The following is a 19,451-nucleotide window of genomic DNA, read 5'->3' as shown; positions in this document are numbered from 1 at the left end:
CATTTTTGTTTAACTTTTCTCATGAATGAAGAGTTTCTGATTAAAGAAATTAATGAACGTTTATTTCCAGGAGATCCAGTTTCTTGAAATAATTAAAATGTCCCATTTGGCACGAAGAAAAATGTTAAAGTCACTGAGAATTTTTCCATTTTATGCGGTTTGATATGAACAGCTGAAGATCTTAACTTCAGGATTTTATGTATTGTTGATTGGCTCATTGGATGATTGCATGAATGTGTTGTGAATTGTTTACAAACCACATAAAACCATACCGTATTATATAACAAGGCTGTCTGGTATAAACTCGCTAGCACAAGGTTCAATGTATCTGTGACTATTTTGTCGTGTTATAAGACGTTCTGGATATGATTCCTAATGCCTTCTCATCCAGAGCCCTGTATCTCGTTATTGTTTAACTGACCAGCACTAAAAGCATACCTCAAAAACACAGACCTCCTTAGATGACTGAACAAAACCCCTGAGTGGGGGGGGTTTCTGTGAAATTTACATAATCTGATCTAATACCATAACGCATCTACTTTTGAGATGACGGCGATTTGATGTTGCCTGGGAGACGAAGCAAGCTAGCATACCACACATGAGCCTAGATTTAAGGAATTAGCCTCATTGAGCACTGGACTGGAACCAGCATGTGCATCTTCCTGAAAGTACCATTGTCTGTGTTACATCATATCGTTCAAGCCTTGGGGGGGGGGCAAAGTCACAGGGCTTTTATAACACAACTGTATACATGTTGCATTTAAACTAGATGCAGAGGACGGCTGAATGAAAGGGAGGGAGCAATGCGAAGGAGAAAAGCTGAGGGGCACGGACTGCTGAGAGAAGATGAGCGAGGAAGGGGCGGGGGAGAAAAAGAGAAAGAGCAACAGCAAGGATGGATAGATGGAAAACAGATGGAGAAGATGCGAGAATTAAGTAGGCGTAGAGAGCAGAGGAATGGAGATGGCTAGAGGGGGCATGAGGAGAAAGGCAGAACACAAGACGAGGTGGAGAATAGGATGTGACGAGGCAGGAAAAAATGTGTATAGGAAGAGAGGAGGACATTGCTGTAGCTGGAGTTAAAAGATCATCCAGTGACTGTGACAGAGCTGTCGTAACACCCCCGTAACGCATCCACCCACTCAACATACACAGACTGAGCAGGAGGAAGATCAGCTGACAAGCGGTGGTGAGGAAAAGACAGGATTATTATTTTTAAGCCGTCTTGTGGCTAAATAAATAAACATATATAAAAAATAAATATAGAAAAAAAACAAAAAAATAAATAATAGCTATAATAAAAATTATTATTATTATATTATTATTATTATTATTATGGAGGGTTGTTTGGTTTCTTTGTTTAGTAAATTACCCTCAGATAGTACTAAACAAATTAACTTATGCTAACTAGTACATTACGAAAGTTTTATTGGACCATATTGTCTAATATAAACCAATCCATTTTAGCAGGATATTCAGTCCTGCGCTAATTTACTTACGTGTGCCTCAGAGAGTGAGGCAGCATCGCAGTTTTATGATTCTAAATGTTCTAGTCAAGCCAGAAGGATCCAAAGTGAGAAAGAAGAGTGGTTTTTAATATCCTTCTTATCACCGAAACCACACATCTCCGCAAAGGGGGGGTCCTCCTCTCAGCCACAGGAAATATGGTTAGGAATGATATCAGCCATCAGTCACATATACACTACACACATATTCACACACAGACACAAACACACTCTCACACACACACACAGCCGAGGAGATTGACATTTTGTTTAAAGCTCTTTAGCTAGATATCTAGCATCGTTTAGTCATGAAACATCAGACAGGGTTTAGTTTAAAGACCCGAGTAAGGTTTTTTTTTAATATTATTACTTTTTTTTTTTAAAGTGGAGGTAATCACAGCCCTTATCTTATTTATTCAGGACAGATTTACAGACAGAATACATCGCATCCATCCATCAATCCTCTGTACTGCTTATCCTATAAAACTCGCACACACATCTTTGGAACTCGGAATATCCGGAGAAAACCCTTAGACCACAGGGAGAATATTCAAACTCCATGCCAGAGCTAGAAATCAACCCCACAACCCTGGAGGTAAGGGGCAAACATGCTAATCACTAAGCCACCATGCCCCCACAATACATAACATGAATAAACCAATAAAATAAGATATGCACTGAATTTAAATGATTTTTTTCTTATTCTGTAGATAGAGAAAGAGAGAGAGAGAGAGAGAGCTGGTACTCCTTAGTAGCCAGCCTGTTGGGTAATTACTGTTGTACCCAGCTGTATCGTGTTAGAATTGTGGTTTTCACACCTCTGGATAAGTGACGGAGCAGACCCAGGAGTGCAGCATCAAAGAGTGCCCTGTCACTCAGCATAGGTGGGGTGCTGACACGATAGATGTGCAGTGTGATCTGAAAGCTCACTCAAAACAGATAAAAACAGCCTTTGCAGACTGGTCAGTGATGCAACTAGTGACGTTCTCTTAGTAGCTCATGGAAAAGCCTTAAAATGTTGCTCATATTGCATGACTTTAATCTATAGCAGACGTCAAAATGAATTTTTTTGCTTATCTCTCCTTATCTGTGTGGTAAGGATATTTGACCCGGTGATTGGCTGAAACAGAGACCACCTACATGCTAGCTGTGTTTTTTTGTATATTCCACTAGCCACTGTTTGGGTATTTTCAGATTATTTCAGATTATAGGTATTTTGTCATTTCATGGGACTAAGGTGAGTACCTATATTTATTCTATTATTTTAACATAGCTAAATTCCTAAAGTTTAATCTCTCAATATGTGTTGTGGTTACTGCTACTTTCGCATCAATCATTTGTCTTTCTGTTTTTGTTCTAGTCCTGTCTCCAGCCATGTCATCCCATGCCTGTTTCACCCGAGTGTATTGACCTGTTCTGCATTTTACCCTTGACTAGTTTGTCTGTTTATACCCTGTCTTCATTTGGCAAAATCCCATTAAATCCAAGCTGCTCCGAAGTTTATATATCATCATTCGTCCCATTTTTTGACTTCCACTCTCGACCTTTAGCCCTGTCCAGCCTGTGTTTGGACACCAAACAGGATTGGACTGGCCCAAATTTTCACACTTGTGTCCTGACTCTTTGCTGCAAATAGAGTCTACAGTAAAGTTTCATACATTTAGCTGGATTACGTTTGCTGTTTTGCAACAATAATCCTTTTATATTTGTAGAGAATCTGTTTATGACTCTGGCTTCCTGTTGACATTTTAAAAAAAAAGCCTAACTATATAATTGGATTACAGAAAAAAAAAAAAAAAATCTTCTTATAATACAAAGAACAGAAACAAAACAGCACCCTCCCTTCCTGGAGCCCATCCTCGGCTGATTAGCGCCGATTCATTTCCTGAACTCAGTGCCACTATCTAACGTCTCTCTCTATTTTACGCTACGCCTGGCCATTTCTCCATACGCATTACGCCGTGATGTTACGCTCCTGCCCTTCTGTGGAAGAGGAACAGAGTTTGCGGCTCCATCATCTTGACGAGTTACGGTGTCACGTGACCTGCGTGGGATGTACTTCCTATAATACTCTCAATGAGCAGGCTGATGAAGTCATTCAGCCTAGCGTGAGCCATCAGTGTCAAATAACACACACACACACACACACACACAAGATTTGTGCTCTGACTATGAAAACATAAATCAGCTAAATCTTATCATTTATATATTATACCCGGAGTAAAATGGTTGGTATTTGTAAGGGTCAGACTGCATAAATGTACTTTTGTTATAAGTGCCAGCAGCAGGAGCAGGGCTCAGACGGCTCTCTACAGATTCAGTGAGTAACTGCAGCTCAAATCTCCTGTGTGCAGTCACTTCTCTCAATTAAAACAGCACAATAAGAGAGTGTTTTATTCCTAACCTGCTCATCATCCCTACTGTCTCTCACTATCTCTCTAAGTGCAGTCCAAAATGCCCATAATTATGCACTGGGCCTTATTGCACCTATAATTAAAGAGCCCCAGTCAATCTTTCAGTAATAGCGAAAGTAAAAAATAAAAATAAAAAACTACAATTTTACCTCTATCCTGCTTTCCATTAGTCCCTTCCAGCCTCTGAGTGAAAACAACCGCAACCGTGAACAAACATGGCTTCCAGCATACAAATAAAGCATACAAAGCCTTGTTCCCTTTTTAAGCCAATTATTGTCTTCTTCTCTCAGTATCATTTCCTCAATCAATCCATTAGCCTTGTAAACAATGGTGTGCAGTGTTGTGGCTACCAAGACATACACAGAGGTATAATCAAGTTTGTCTACGTTATTTCACTTGTCTAAATCAATCAAACGTTTCTAGAGAGCCATATAACAAATGACCTCTGGGGGTATTTTTCACGTTTTGGTCTGTGAAGCAGCGCAAGTGGATTGTGTGTCTTTTTTCGAAAGGGAGTTTAAAAGGAATATTGTTCATTTTTGCAATCAGCCAATCGGGTGGCAGAAGAGCAATCCATAAAATCATGCACACACAGGTTAAGAGCTTCAGTTAATGTCGACAGCAAATATTAGAATGGGGGGGGGAGTGTAATCTCAGAGACCTGGTGGTGCCAGATGGGCTGCTTTAAACATTTCAGAAACGGTTCATCTCCATGGAGCAGCAGTTCTGCGGGCGGAAGCATCTTGTTGATGAGAGAGGAGAACCAGACCAGATTGCTTCGAGCTGACAAGGAGAAGAAGAACTGATGGCACGAAGCCTTATTATCGCCACACATACATTACAGCACTGTGGAATTCTTTTCTTTGCATACTCCAGCTGAGGAAGTTAGGGGCAGAGCACAGGGGCAGCTATGATACAGCACCCCTGGAGCAGAGAGGGTTAAAGGCCTTGCTCATTTGCCCAGTAGTGGAGCTTGAACCCCGATCGACAACCCAGAGCCTTAACCACCTGAACCACCACTGCCTCAAATGGCTACGGTAGCTCAAATAACACCTCTTTACAACTTTGATGAGCAGAAAAGCGTCTCATGACATGTCAAACCTTGAGGAAGACGAGCTACTTGAGCAGAAGAGTGCATCAGATTCAACACGTTGGGACCTGAGGTTACACTAGAAGATTAACAGGCAATCTTTGATTGAACAATCCCGTAAAATATAAATGTGAAAACAGACTATCCACAATCCTCATTTTTCACTTTCACTTCTGATGTATAGTCAAAGCTGTATGTAAACTGACGTGGAAAAAATTATTTAATAAATGGAGGCCACTTGTGTTCCACTGAAAGGGAGAATGCAGTGCCACAGCGTTCAGTAGGGGTAGTAGGGCATCATTACTTTATTACAAGCCTCAGAGCTCAAGCAGGTCGTGAACACAGAGAGAGAAAATTAAAAAGATTTGCAGAGCGTGTCTCAGGCGGAGTGTTAAACTGCTGCTTAGCACCTGCTTGGGCTACTTTACCGGTGAGACACACATGGACACACAGAAAGATTGTGTGGGCACACACACACACACACACACACACACACAAATTCTTACACATAGACACTTGTACATAAAATATAGTTTGATATACTGAACTGGCATTTGGGCTTAATAACTGTATGTGATGCTGATAAAAGGGTAATTGTTGGATCTCAAACCAATTTTTTTGCTCAAATCTGATTGGGCGTTGATGTTTTATTAAATTTTCTGTGGCAATAGGTTTGTAGTAATATGTTTGTTGTAATACATTATATTCCCAAAAGTTTTGGGACGTCTGCCTTTACATGCACATGATATGGAGTTGTCCTGCCCTTTGCAGCTTCACCTCTTCTGGGAAGGCTCTCCACAAGGTTTAGGAGTGTGTTTATAGGAAAATTTGACCATTCCTCTAGAAGAAAATCTGTGAGGTCAGGCACTGATGTTGGACGAGATGTCACTCTCTCCACTGTAATTCATCCCAAAAGTGTTCTCTCGGGTTGAGGTCAGGACATCCATGTCTTTATGGACCTGGCTTTGTGCACTGGTGTGCAGTCATGTTGGAACAGAAAAGGGCCATCCCCAAATTGTTTCCACAAAGTTGGGAGCATGAAATTGTCTAAAATGTATTGGTATGCTGAATTAAGAGTATTAAGAGCATTAAGAGTTTCTTTCACTGGAACTAAGGGGCCGAGCCCAACCCCTGAAAAACAAAACCTGATTTCAATGATTTGGAGGGGTGTCCCAAAACTTTTGGCAATATAGTGTATGTTATGGTTTCTGTGGTAACAGCTTATATAGATATATATGTATGTACTGTAAACAGATAAAAACTACAGACTGTCATTCTTTGATAAATGTTTATCATTGATAATGCAATCTTTGGCAAATTGCTGCAGTATGAAAACAATATATCAGGACATGCTGATATAGACAAATAATCAACCTTAGGTTTGCATCCAATGCGTTGCTGTTTTTCATTTTTTTAATAACAGTACACCACACTGTGTTTTATTGTTAAATCTTATCTGTGGTGCATTACACGATTCATCTCAGCACCCTAATGTTCTATATTACACACGTTACATATACAGTACACTCTTGTATACTCTGTCATTCTCCGAAACATAGCACAGTATAATGATTTTAATCCTGCTACAAGCCAGAACACACACACACACACACCATACATCATTTAACATGGCTATTGTTCTCCTGTGAAGAGACCTCTTGAAGAGTGCTGTCACTGTAGAGGGAGGACAGGAAGTGAACGCTTCTTTTTCAGAGCGCTGTGACATGCTAGGAGTCTTTGTCTACAGTGAAAGAGGACACATTGCTTGAATCTCTCGTCAAGTGTCTCTCATTTCTGCTGTAAACGATTCGCTGTCATTGCGAAGCCCGTTTCCTTTTACCTATTTTATCTCCATTTGGTTTTGCTCAGTATTTCAGTGAAGTAGGCCAGAAGTAAAGGGTCTAGCTCGGTGCTCAGAATGACTGATGGTTACCGTGATTCATCGATGGGCTTTGCAATGGAAGGTTATTTCTGGATGTGTGCGACATTATTATTTGTTATTTGCGGCCTGATAAAGAACACTACACCTCTGTAATCCAAAGTCATTATGAGAGATTAGTTAACAGTTGTCTTGTAGTCAGCTATTTTAAATCCTTACGCATTTGCCCTTAAGCATATTACACAAACAACTAACATGCTGTTAGATCAAAATATATTACAGCTTCTACTCTAAACTACTTTTTCCTACCTTTTGATAGATACTTTCGGACCTTACCATTTTTAGGCTGTTTTATTTATGCAACAAAATACTTCAATTGATATCCGAAACTTCAGTGCTTTTTTAGGCAACAGAGTTAACTCAATAAATGTGTAAACTAATAAAAGTCTGTACGTTATACAAATATTAGACGATTTGGACTATGTACAAGGAAATAGTGTAGCAATTTTTAAAATGGACTGAGCTGAGGCTAAGCTGAAATGGATGAGTCTGGAACCGAGGCTTCTTATAGCTTAATGGTGGATGGATGGGGGCGACGTCTACAAGATTCAAGAGATTTATTTGTATTTCCATTGCGTAGCACAAGGAGGAAAATTCAAGGAGTAAAACAAAATGCACCTAGTGTGTCCATATAGTAAATAGACAGAAGACACAAGTCATGCACAAGTCAAGTAGTGAAGCATGCATAAAAATAGATAGATAGATAGATAGATAGATAGATAGATAGATAGATAGATAGATAGATAGATAGATAGATAGATAGATAGATAGATAGCAGCATAAAATAAGTATAACAGTATTAAAACACCCACACAGGTCACATTTTATTTCAATGTTGTAAACATGTTATAAGCTTATTATAACACTAAATATCACCTATTAAAGAAAGTCTTTAAAACAAAGTCTAGCCTGCTTTCTTTATTGCCTTCCATCATCTGCTATCTGTCTGACTTACTGTTCTTTCCCCACCACTCCAACTAGTGAATGTCTTAGTCGTTTACTTTATGCAATTCCTGTAGCTCTATTGGTCATTTTCAACTATCTTTTGCTATTCTTTTTCATATCACAGCTGTAGTATTCAGTGACCTATAAAATTTCATGAAAAACAAAACAAAACAAAAAAAAATCTGTCAAGTCTCACTTCATTAGCACTTCTCCATGTCTCGGAGCTCTCCTCGTCTCACGCTCAACACACTCTACACACTTGAATCATGAAATGTGACATGACCAAGAATAATTTCTAGTGCATGCCAAATTATTGGGTGCTTTTGAATTTCTTTGTGGCTAGAGACAGAACGTTCTTTTCCTTCTGTAGTCGCTCTATAATTACAGAATAAAATGTACTGTCAATAACATGTATCTGTTCTTTCGCAGCAGCTCGATCAGTGCTGCAACACACACACACACACACACACAAACCCAACCCACCCAATTACACCCCAGTACATGATGTGCCTACTTTAGGGATTTCATAACTAATTCTTTTCCATTTTTCATTGCCTTCACCTGCCTTAAAGGTGCTCTAATTTCACTTTAGGTGGGCAGGTTCATTCTGGCTCTTTACGTTTAACATAAAGCTGTTCAACATAAATAGTATAGGGTGTGGAGTGTTTAGGCTCTAAAACAAAGAAGGCAGGTGCACACCACAATCAGCTATGAGAGAGAGAGAGAGAGAGAGAGAGAGAGAGAGAGAGAGGAAAGGCTTAGCGAGGAATGAGTTACTAAATAGGCACTATGTCAACAAAGACAGCTAAACCTCATTATACATAGTGCCAAGCAGCTGGGACCCTCATCCAGAGCCATTCACATGAACCACTCAGCCAAGATTATGGTGAAGAAACATGATTCGAGAAATATAGAGCAGAAACATAATGATATGTTTGGCAACTATCAGCTCAGATTTGAACACTTGTGTGAGTGGAAAGAATAAAAATTCCTGCTATGAAAACTACTGTAATACACCGATCAGGCATAACATTATGACCAACGCCTGTTGTTGGTCCCCCTTTTGCTGCCACAACAACCCTGACCTGTCATGCACTGTGTATTCTGACACCTTTCTGTCAGAACCAGCATGTTGGATCGGATCACACGGGCCAGCCTTCGCTCACCACGGGAGTGGTAGCCGATGTGGTGTTCTGCTGTTGTAGCTCATCCGCCTGCACAATCTGAGATGCTTTTCTGCTCACCACAGTTCTGCTGTTACTATAGACTTCCTGTCAGATCAAATCGGTCTAGTCATTCTTCTTTGATCTCTCTCATCACCAAGGTGTTTCACCCTCCAGACTTTCCACACACAGGTTGTTGTTGTTTTTTTCACACCGTTCTGTGTAAACTCTGGAGACTGTTGTCCAGTAAATACTCAAATCAGCCTCTCAGTGGTCAATATCTCTGCCACACAATTAACGTCTGTGAGATATTTTTCACATATTTTCTCCATCCTGATGTTTCTTTTCAACATTATGCCTCTGCCACATGATGGGCTGATTGGATAAATGAGCAGGGGGAAATAAGCAGAGGTACGTGTGCTCCTAATAAGGAGTGTATATTCGAGATATTTGTGTATACATCCAGACATTCCTTCTAAGAAGCATGCATTCATTATTTCTGTCTAGCAGAGAAACTGAAGAGATGCGGGGTGAAAATATTATTTAGAAGTTTTACAGGACACATCATATAATTCAACACAATGCTTGGATTCGAAAGGAACAGAGGAGTGATCCGCCATCTCCCTCCTGTTATAGTTATCTCATGCTGAAACATCAGCGAGTCACTAGCAGTTCAGATAAAGAGCTGCATTTCATTTCCTGTGGAACAGTTCATGACAAACATCAACCTGAGGCTCATGACTCATTCACATACAGTACACACACCACACACACATATATATATGTGTGTGTGCATGCATGCATGAGCTCACATGCATATATAGACATGAATGGAAGAGAAACCTACAATAGAGACGCAGCCAACCCCCCTTTTCATTTCCCATCTGTCTAATTGATTGTACCAGAGAGAAGCTGAGAGAAACTGGTACCACCTGGCCAGCCGTAAACAGTCACTGAGTAAACGCACATCATCGGCCTTTAAGGCAACGATGACTACTGGGAAATATGAAAACCGATATATTCACATTGTGTGAATATTTATATACAGCTCACATTTTGGCTGCAAGCATTGCACCGTTCCCGAAAAGTTGTACGAAATCGGTGAAAGAATAAGCTCTACAAACTCTATAAACTTTTGAGGTTAAACATTGTGGAATGGATAAAAGGGGAAGAAAGCGGCGGCGTCCCTTTTCATCCTTCAAACAATGTCTTATCTCTAAAAACAGAATGGTGCAGAGTGGTCTGTTTCATCTTTTGCTTTAATCGTAAATGTAAGGTTTTGCTGACTGAGAGGAACACGTGAAATATACAGTCACCCTCCACTTTATTAAGAACACCATTCAACAACAATCCAAATACGTAGCTGAAGCAGATTCCAGTTCTTGGAACCCATTGTGGTGTTTTGCTGTTGTATCCCACCCCCCTCAAGGTCTGACATGTCGTGCATTCGTGGTCGCTTTACTTCCCACCACGGTTGTAAAGACTTATCGTAGCCTTAATGTCAGTTCAAACCCGTCTCACCATTCCGACCTCTCTCAGAACCGCTGCTCACGGATGTCTTTCGTTTTTCACACCATGCCGTGGAAATTCTATCGACTGTTATATGAGATCCCAAGAGATCAACAGTTTTTGTAGGATCCTCAAACCAGCCCATCTGGTAGAAGACATATTAATTTACACATAATGCGTCATGACAAGGGTGAATGGTCTACTCAGCTCTAAAAACCAATCTTCAAGTGTGATAAGGTGGAGCAAGCTGTGTTGTACCTCATCACTTTCCTTCAGGGAATAGTGTCAAGAAAGTGGAAAAACTCCAGTTATACTTAAATGGTTACTTGAACAAAAGGAGTTCAATCCAAACATCACTAACTTACAAACAAGTACAAAGGTCGTGAAAAGAATTTTCCATTTTCTCTACTGCTTATCCAACACAGGATTGCAGAGAGGCAGCGGACAATCCCTCTCACACACCCATTCACATACTAAGGATAATTCTCCAGATGCCAATCAGGCTACAATGCATCTATATGGACTGGAGGAGGAAACAAAGTACCTGAAGGAAACTCCTATTATAATACCCTGTTAGTAATAATTGCAAGATGAAGTTTTATGATATTTTGGTGGACCTAAGTGAATAGTCTAAAAATGTGTTTTTTCCTAATCCATTGAAACGTTAGAGAACCAGCAGCCCGACCCACCCCCACAAAAAATAAAGTCCCATGTGAGATACAGCTTTCATTTCACATTAATGACCCACTGCTCCTCAACACAATTTCAGATCAATGAAACATCGATCGAGGTCGGAGGTTCTGCCCATGCTTATGAGGTGAACACATATTGAAACATAATGAAAATAATTATTCTTAGAGATGGATAGATCATTTATTCATTGGAATAGTAAAGGGGTGGTAATTGAAGGGAGGGAAAATGAAAACTTGGATCTTGATGGATACTATGTCAGGCTTTGCTGTGGATGGAGGAGGGGTATTCCAACGACCCCAAAGCAACACCACAATATCTGGTATATGAAGTTGAGTAACCGGCTCATTGTGTAGAAGACCAGGCTGTGCCATTGAGACTTAAGAATTATAGTTAAATATTGATTGTAACTCTCAGAAATCATTTAGGTTAGACACTGCAGACTTCAACATTCGGATATATTTCAACTGATTTATATGCGTGCAAAAACATAATTAGTTTTCCGTCAGTCTGGCGAACATTTACTCCTACCATTCTTCTTCTATGAAAGCTCACTTTGCATTCCAAACCAATTGAATGGGGGGAAAAAAGTCAAGTAGGACACAATAATCCATCTAAAAATCATTTTGAAGCAAGAATTCATTTTAATTTCCCTTAAAAGCGATCGCAGAAGGATATTCTGCAAAAGCTTGTTAAATAAAGTAAAACCTAGAAAACCAATTAAACCTTTAATTTGGCGTGATAATTTAGTTTCACTACCAGCTCCTTTCATTTAATGATTTCACTATGGTGCAGTGGGATTCTTTAAATATGAGATGAGTTTGCTCTCTTTAGAGTGAATGGGAGCCATTAACTACAAATTAAATCTCGTAATTTAACATCATTTCTAGATATTATTCCGACTTTCAGTGAAAGAAGTATCAACCTACTGAAGACTAATGTTGACTGTTAGCTCATAATTCTTGTTCCATATGCTGTTTACTAGACTAATCCAAGATTTACATCTAATGATTAGTAATAATTCACTTAAATGCATTCAGGTATGGTGCATCAAATTCAAGCATCCAAAATGGCAGCTATGATCGAACGTAGAATTATGTCAATTTAAGTTTTTAAGATAAAATAATGGATATATACTATACTGTAAAATCTTAAAGTCAAATAAGATAAATATTAATCCATTTGCAGTAAGGGAATTCCATAATAGGATATAATGATCAAAATATTGTTAGGTTATATATAATAGAATGCTTTAACTCCAATTCAGTATGAATCTGTTCAGTTAACTGAAGATGAGCCCTTGTTGTGTCCTAGTTATGACTCTTCATAACAGCAAACTGAAAAATGTCTTCGCTTTGTCTTCAATAACTAAAAATCTGCCAGAGCGCTATAATGTATTTGGGTTCCTGTGTAACTAATCATGCGTCTGAATCGAACATTTTCTTTAGTGCCTCAGGTGCTCATGTTCTTGCAAAGTATGTTACTGATTGTTTCAGTTATTGCCTTTGACCTGCTGAAAGTCCTGCTAGTACTGCTAAATAGTACCGCTAGTGTTACCTGTTGTATCTTTAGCAGCAGGCCTTTGTTGGTGTGTAGCGCAGTTGATGGATCTGGCACTGGATTTTAGTGCAGAGTTGCAAGATTCGCATATAGAAATGTTTTTGATGAGACTTGCTGGAAGAAGTGCTCTCTCTCTCTCTCTCTCTCTCTCTCTCTGTCTCACTCTCTTTCTCTCTCTGTCTCACTCTCTTTCTCTCTCTGTCTCACTCTCTCTCTCTCTGTCTCACTGCCTCTCTCTCTCTCTGTCTCACTCTCTTTCTCTCTCTGTCTCACTCTCTCTCTCTCTCTCTGTCTCACTCTCTTTCTCTCTCTGTCTCACTGCCTCTCTCTCTCTCTCTCTCTCTCTCCATCTGTTTCACTGCCTCTCTCCCTCTCTCTCCATCTCACTGCCTCTCTCCCTCACTCTCTCTCTCTCTCCATCTGTCACACTGCCTCTCTCCCTCTCTCTCTCTCCATCTCACTGCCTCTCTCCCTCTCTCTCTCTCTGTCTCATTGCGTCTTTCCCTCTCTCTCTCTCTGTCTCTGTCTCTCTCTCTCTCTCTCTCTCTCTTTTTCTCTCTCTCTCTGTCTCACTGCCCCACCCTCTGTCTCTCTTTGTCTCTCTCACTCTCTCTCTCTCTCTCTCTCTCTCTCTCTCTCTCTTTCTCTCTCTCTCTGTCTCACTGCCCCACCCTCTGTCTCTCTTTGTCTCTCTCTCTCTCTCTCTCACTCTCTCTCTCTCTCTCTCTCTCTCACTCTCTCTCTCTCCGGCCTATTCGTGTATAAAACAGAGAGACAGCAAATGTGCATCAATTTTTAGCAGTATCAGTTCAACCCTTTCGAACTGAATCTAGGCCTCGACCGTCCAATTTTTCCAAATCAAAATGTTTTTTTTTTTCTTTTCACCACAATGAAAAATCCAACAAAAAGCTTTATAGGAAGAGCTCAGATGAGCCCTTTTGCTGTATATAATGTGAATAAAGAAACCAAGTCTATATAGATGCTTCCATTAATTTAGGACTGGAGACAGTAAAAACGCTGACCTGAGTTCAACGTGTGAGGAAAGAGAGAGAAAGAGAGAGAGAGAGAACGCATCGGGCAGCAGTCAGCAAATGAGGGGGAAAACGAGCAAATTAGATCAGGTGGATCTGTACACTCACACTAGTGCCTGCTCCACAGCAACACTCCAACTGGACAGCTGCCCCTGCCAACTAGTCTCACACTGACACATTCACACCTGCTCAAACACACACACACACACACACACATCCCCTGTCAACACCCACTTATTCTTATGTTATTATTAATACTTGCAATGTTCAAGAGATATAAATGTTCACATTTTTTAAATCATTCTTATAAAATTATAAAATTAGAGCCATTATTTTTCACAGAAGGCACAATCGTTAGAGAATCTTTATAAAACAGGTAGTTTTGGTTCTACAATCTGATTGGCTGAGCTGCGTTCAGAGCCGATTTCCCATTAATCACGATAATCGAATTCTGTATTAATCTGCCAGGTTTCAAACCAGTAAACCTGTTACCCATTTGTTCAGTTCATAAAACGCGCTAATCTTTGCCTTAGTTAACGAGTAAGCCGTGCGCTGTGCCTCAGAGCCCCATTACCCATGATAAAAATCACTTTATCTCATTCCCTCTTACGGCTTATTGTTTCATATGTGAGGCAGCTTGCGAAAATCAATCAGACGTTGTTGCGTCTCAGCCAGCACTGCATTAATTCAACATACATTTTCCCAAACATAATATTATTAAGAGAATGTTTTTATTTAGTCTAATTATTCTTATGTCTTTTATTTAAACTATTTTCTAACCTTGCTTTGTCTGTTAGAACTGACTGACTGAATCAGGAATTATTTCCCATGGGTGTTAGCATGAACATGGAGCGTTCGAGTGAAGAGACGATGATGAGAATCATGTTTAACTGCTACAAGCGACTTTTACCTCAGGTGATGAGACAGAGACTCATGAGGATGATGATGATGATGATGAAATTGATTACTAAATGTGTAAGTCTGTCAATTTTGGTTTTGTTCTTCCATTTTTTATTTTTGTAAGACTTAATTTTCTTTTCTTTTTTTCCATAATAATCATGAAATTTTTTTAGGCTATTTTAACATGTTGGTTATATTTTTTTCCACTCTATTATATTTCACATAATGCAGAAAAATCTAAAATAAATCAGTGTGGAACCTATAAAAGGTCAGGATCAATAATTAACATTAAAGATATTCCATACATTAATTTTTGTTAAATTAGTTCCCAGTTGTGGTTATTTTAATTAGATTTTTCTTTTTGGAGGCAGGTGTCATTCGATTCAGATAGAACAGAAGTTTCACAATCAATTTTTTTTAAGAAATGGGATGAACGTTGCATGCTAATTTAGAAAACACACACAAAAAAAAAACAACGCTGCAAAAGCAAAGTGCATTATTTTCTCCAGCCCACACTGAGCAGCTCTGATCTCCGATCTCCTGACACAAACACACCTGCTAGCTGACAAAAAGACCAGGAGAATCAAAGCTCCATATACAACGCTGATCATTTCCCTGTCATGACTGATACTGCCTTAAACGCGATCTCTGAAATGATGGACAGATGTACGCGAAACATCTGCCATACACTTACTTCAGCCCCTGCTCATCGTCTAACACGTTTGACATTTTTATCAGTGGCCAACAGCCGACACGCACAAACCAATTTCTGCTTTACATTACCACTGATTCACTAGATAACAATTTATTTATTGCAATGTGTATTCCTACGAATATAAATTAATTCTATCAAGTCCATGTCATATCGTTTTTTTCCCGTGGCAGAACACAAACCTTTCTCCTAGCAGAACAAGCTCATTTAGATTAGCAGACTCAGCTCACACACACACATACACACACACACACACGTACACACACACACGTACACACACACACGCTCTAATGACCTTTACTGGAGCTAAGAAAAGACTCCGAATAAACATGAAATGAAAGAAGTGATAAGCAAGGTGTAAAATGCTCCAGTGATTCAGGCCAATGAAATATGGGATATGAGGCAGACGCATGTTTCCTGGATTTTCATAAGAGATAGATAGATAGATAGATAGATAGATAGATAGATAGATAGATAGATAGATAGATAGATAGATAGATAGACAGACAGACAGTCAGACACACAGACAGACAGACAGAGAGATAGATAGATAGATAGATAGATAGATAGATAGATAGATAGATAGATAGATAGATAGATAGATAGACTGCCTTACTCTATGTTTAGGGCTATGGTTATCTCTTTTTCTCTCTTTCTTTCACACTCTCCCTGTCTGTCCCTCTCAGTCTATTGCACGCTCTGTTTCTCTCTCTCTCTCTCTCTCTCTCTCTCTCTCTCTCTCACACGTTCTCTTTCTGCCTCTGTTTCTCTCTCATTGTTTCTCTCAGTTTTCTATCCCTCTTTCTTTCTCCCTCTTTGTCTCTCACGTACTCTTCCTCTCTCACTGTCTCCTCCCTCTATCTCTCTTAGTTTCTCTCTGTGTCTGTCTGTTCCTTTTTTGTCTCTGTCATAAACAGAATTGAGAATTCAACAGTGCCTGGTTGGCCTTCCAACCTGTTTGCTGTCTGATTTGTAAATGAGTTGTTAGCTTGATTAAACCAACGTCATTAGCAATGGAAATGGTTAGTTCTTCCTTAGCTAGGATATGTTAGCATGGATTTCTATTTAGCATTTGTGATACGACTGATCATGCAAGACTAATACCTAAGAAAAACCCTAAGATGATTTAACGCTGAGATGGTAAAATATGCCACCACTGGATTTCATTTCAGCTGTACGGGAAGAGAAGATGTGCATTTACTGCTCATTGGGCTTATGATTTTGAAATGACAAAACAATCTTGCTCATATTAGCTCTTATAGCCTATAGGGGGGCTTAATAACTATGAATGACAGGTCAAAGTGAGATCCAGATGGTAAAAAGAAAAGTCTGAGACTCATTAAAAGAGCAAAAAAAAGCCATGATGGGAAAAAGGAGAGACATGTGAGTGTGTGTAAAGCATAAGCCATGTTGGGTATGGTTCATTGTCCGTCACCATAGTAACAGGAAGGTGACACGGCCTCAACTTCAGCGGAGCACAGCATCAAACCGAGAAAGCAGACAGAGACAGACAACACAGCGAGATGAATCATGTGTGGCTTTGTTCATGGACTATTTATGGAAAGACAGGACTAAGCAAGAACACAGTGTTTATGTTTATGTCCAACCAGCATTGTCAGGGCAAGGATTAGGCTCTGCTACCCTGGGTTAATTATATTTATATGTGTGTACGGGGTTGTGAATTTATTAGGTTAATTATAATAGCGAAACAGGTAACAACAGGAACAACAATATGCACAAATAGCAGGATACGTTATTTAATTCAATGATCTCAAGGCTTTCTCTTTTATTCAGCAAAAAACATCAATCTCAAAACTATTTAGGAAAGCTGCAAGGTTTTAAAAGCGCATAAAACTTGGACGCTCGGTTCTTGACTGCTCGTTGCTTTTATTTTTAATTTCTTTGTTTATTTCATGTTAACAGGACGTGGACCCCTTTCCAATCAGCCAATCATGTGCCAGCAGCAAAACTGCACTGTTTTAGTAAGCCTGTGCCTACAGTAGCCTCAGATTCCTGTTCTTGGATCACAGGAAAGGAACCCAATGTGTTTTTCTGCTCTTGTAGCCCTTCTTCATCAACATTTGTGTATTCTGAGATGCCTTTCTGCTCACCATGGTGGTAAAGAGTGCCTATATGAGTTACTGTAGCCTTCCTGTCTGCTCAAAGCAGCCTGGCTATTGACCTCTCACATCAATGAGATGTTTCAACCCACGTAACTCCCATTCACTTGATGATTTTTTTTGTTTTGTTTTGTTTTTCACAGTTATGTGTAAATTGATGTAGACCGTTGTGCGTGAAAACCCCAGGAGATTAGTTTCTAAAATAACAACAGAGCTCATACGCCTTGTACTGCTTCCATACAATAAATTGCTTGAATGCATCGAATGCGCAGGTGTATATGATCACTCCGTCTTTGAAAACATTAAGACTGACTTCCATGGATGCTGCTAAATATATAACGATTAAATTAAAAAAAAAACACATTATGCACACTTACATGCAATAAGTGAGGGATAAAACACAATAGGATGTGCTTTTGCAGAAACAGCAACAACGCAATTATAGAAAATGATTCAGCATTGGACTAATCAAAACTGAGCATTCAACAGCGCAGCATTAGGTGTCAGTGTGTAGGGTTAGTTCAGCCGCAGCAAGCCTCAGAAGCATTGGCCTCTTTGAAGAAAGAAAGTGAGGTCCCCGACATGGGGGATACTGGGACAAGGCCAGCATGACAGGGAATGACCCTGAACATAATAGCAGCTTTCTTTAGATCTGAACAGGCGTTAACATTTAAATGTCAGGTGAGGGACGGGGATATGTTAGCAGAAAAAAACCTGAGGGAGGAAAACAAAAAGAGGTTGAGATAGAGGAAGGGCAGAGATAGGAGGAAGCAGAAACTTCTTTCTCGGTCCAGATTATAGAGATCACTGTAGCAGGCAGGATGTGATAATGATTCAATGCAGGAAGAAAGAGCATCCTTCTGAGAGCATGTGGCACAATTTAAAGGTGGTACCATGGATCAAAAACTGTCATAGTGTTGGACGGATTTTTTTTAATCTGCATAATGCATGCTGTCAGCCCGGAGTGGAATTGGCACCACAGAAAATTCTTGCCTACATTTGTTTTAAAACTTAATATATGCAGAATTATTATAGCAATCACATTTTTTAAATTTTGCCACTCAGCAAAACAGCCCTGAACTTCAATTTCATTTTCAAAGGTTAATTCTTCTTGGATGGCCTTGGAGTCTTGTTACATAAATTGGTATTTAGGTCAAAGAGAGCAAAAGTCACAGTTTCTTTGAAACACAGAGACTTCCTCAGTGTTAAAATTCAGAGAGAGAGAATGCAAGCTGTCGAACCTGCGCACTGCACCTTACCTGGCTAGCTACCTGAATAATTATGATACTGATAAAACAAAATAGTTTGCTAGGATATTTTTGACATGTTAATAAATACTTTTAAATATGAATAAGAAAAATAATAAATAAATAAATAAATAAGAATAAAAAATAATAAATTATTTATTTAAATAAATAAATAATAATAATAATCATTGTTAATGTTTTTTTCACAGGTTGCCTTCTAGGTGTTATGTCTATAACAAGCCTATAATATTTTATTATACCTATAAAAGAAAATATAATTCCCAAATATATTTAAAAAAATATTTATGCCCAAATTCCATATCAAATCTGGCCCCAGTGAATTGGCTTACTCATTCTCATACTGTAGCTCTATTATATTTATGACAACATTCTGCCACACTGGTCTAGTTCATCTTTCTTTGACCGAGTTCTGGTATTTCTGCTCATGCTGCGGTTGAGTCAGTTTTGTCAGCTAAGATCAGGGCACGCTTTGCCCGAGTGACACCGGTGCTATCATTTCCCGAGCACAAACATGAAAATAAAAAAATTCTTTCATTCAGTAGCACACTTCCCCCTCTCCAATCATTGCACATACAGCACAGAGACACAGAACCAAATCAATTGCC

The 19,451-nt window shown here is 39.4% G+C and overlaps 1 protein-coding gene across 5 annotated transcripts in view; it reads right to left on the bottom strand.

The window, feature by feature from the left end:
• cacna1bb (calcium channel, voltage-dependent, N type, alpha 1B subunit, b) overlaps positions 1–19,451 on the bottom strand; it is a 124,531-nt gene that overhangs the window by 81,244 nt on the left and 23,836 nt on the right. The gene's annotated exons all lie outside the window — the stretch shown is intronic.

Source organism: Hemibagrus wyckioides, linkage group LG18 (genome assembly GCF_019097595.1).
Source record: "Hemibagrus wyckioides isolate EC202008001 linkage group LG18, SWU_Hwy_1.0, whole genome shotgun sequence".
NCBI classification, from domain to species: domain Eukaryota; kingdom Metazoa; phylum Chordata; class Actinopteri; order Siluriformes; family Bagridae; genus Hemibagrus; species Hemibagrus wyckioides.
This window is presented reverse-complemented; position numbering and strand designations above follow the sequence as displayed.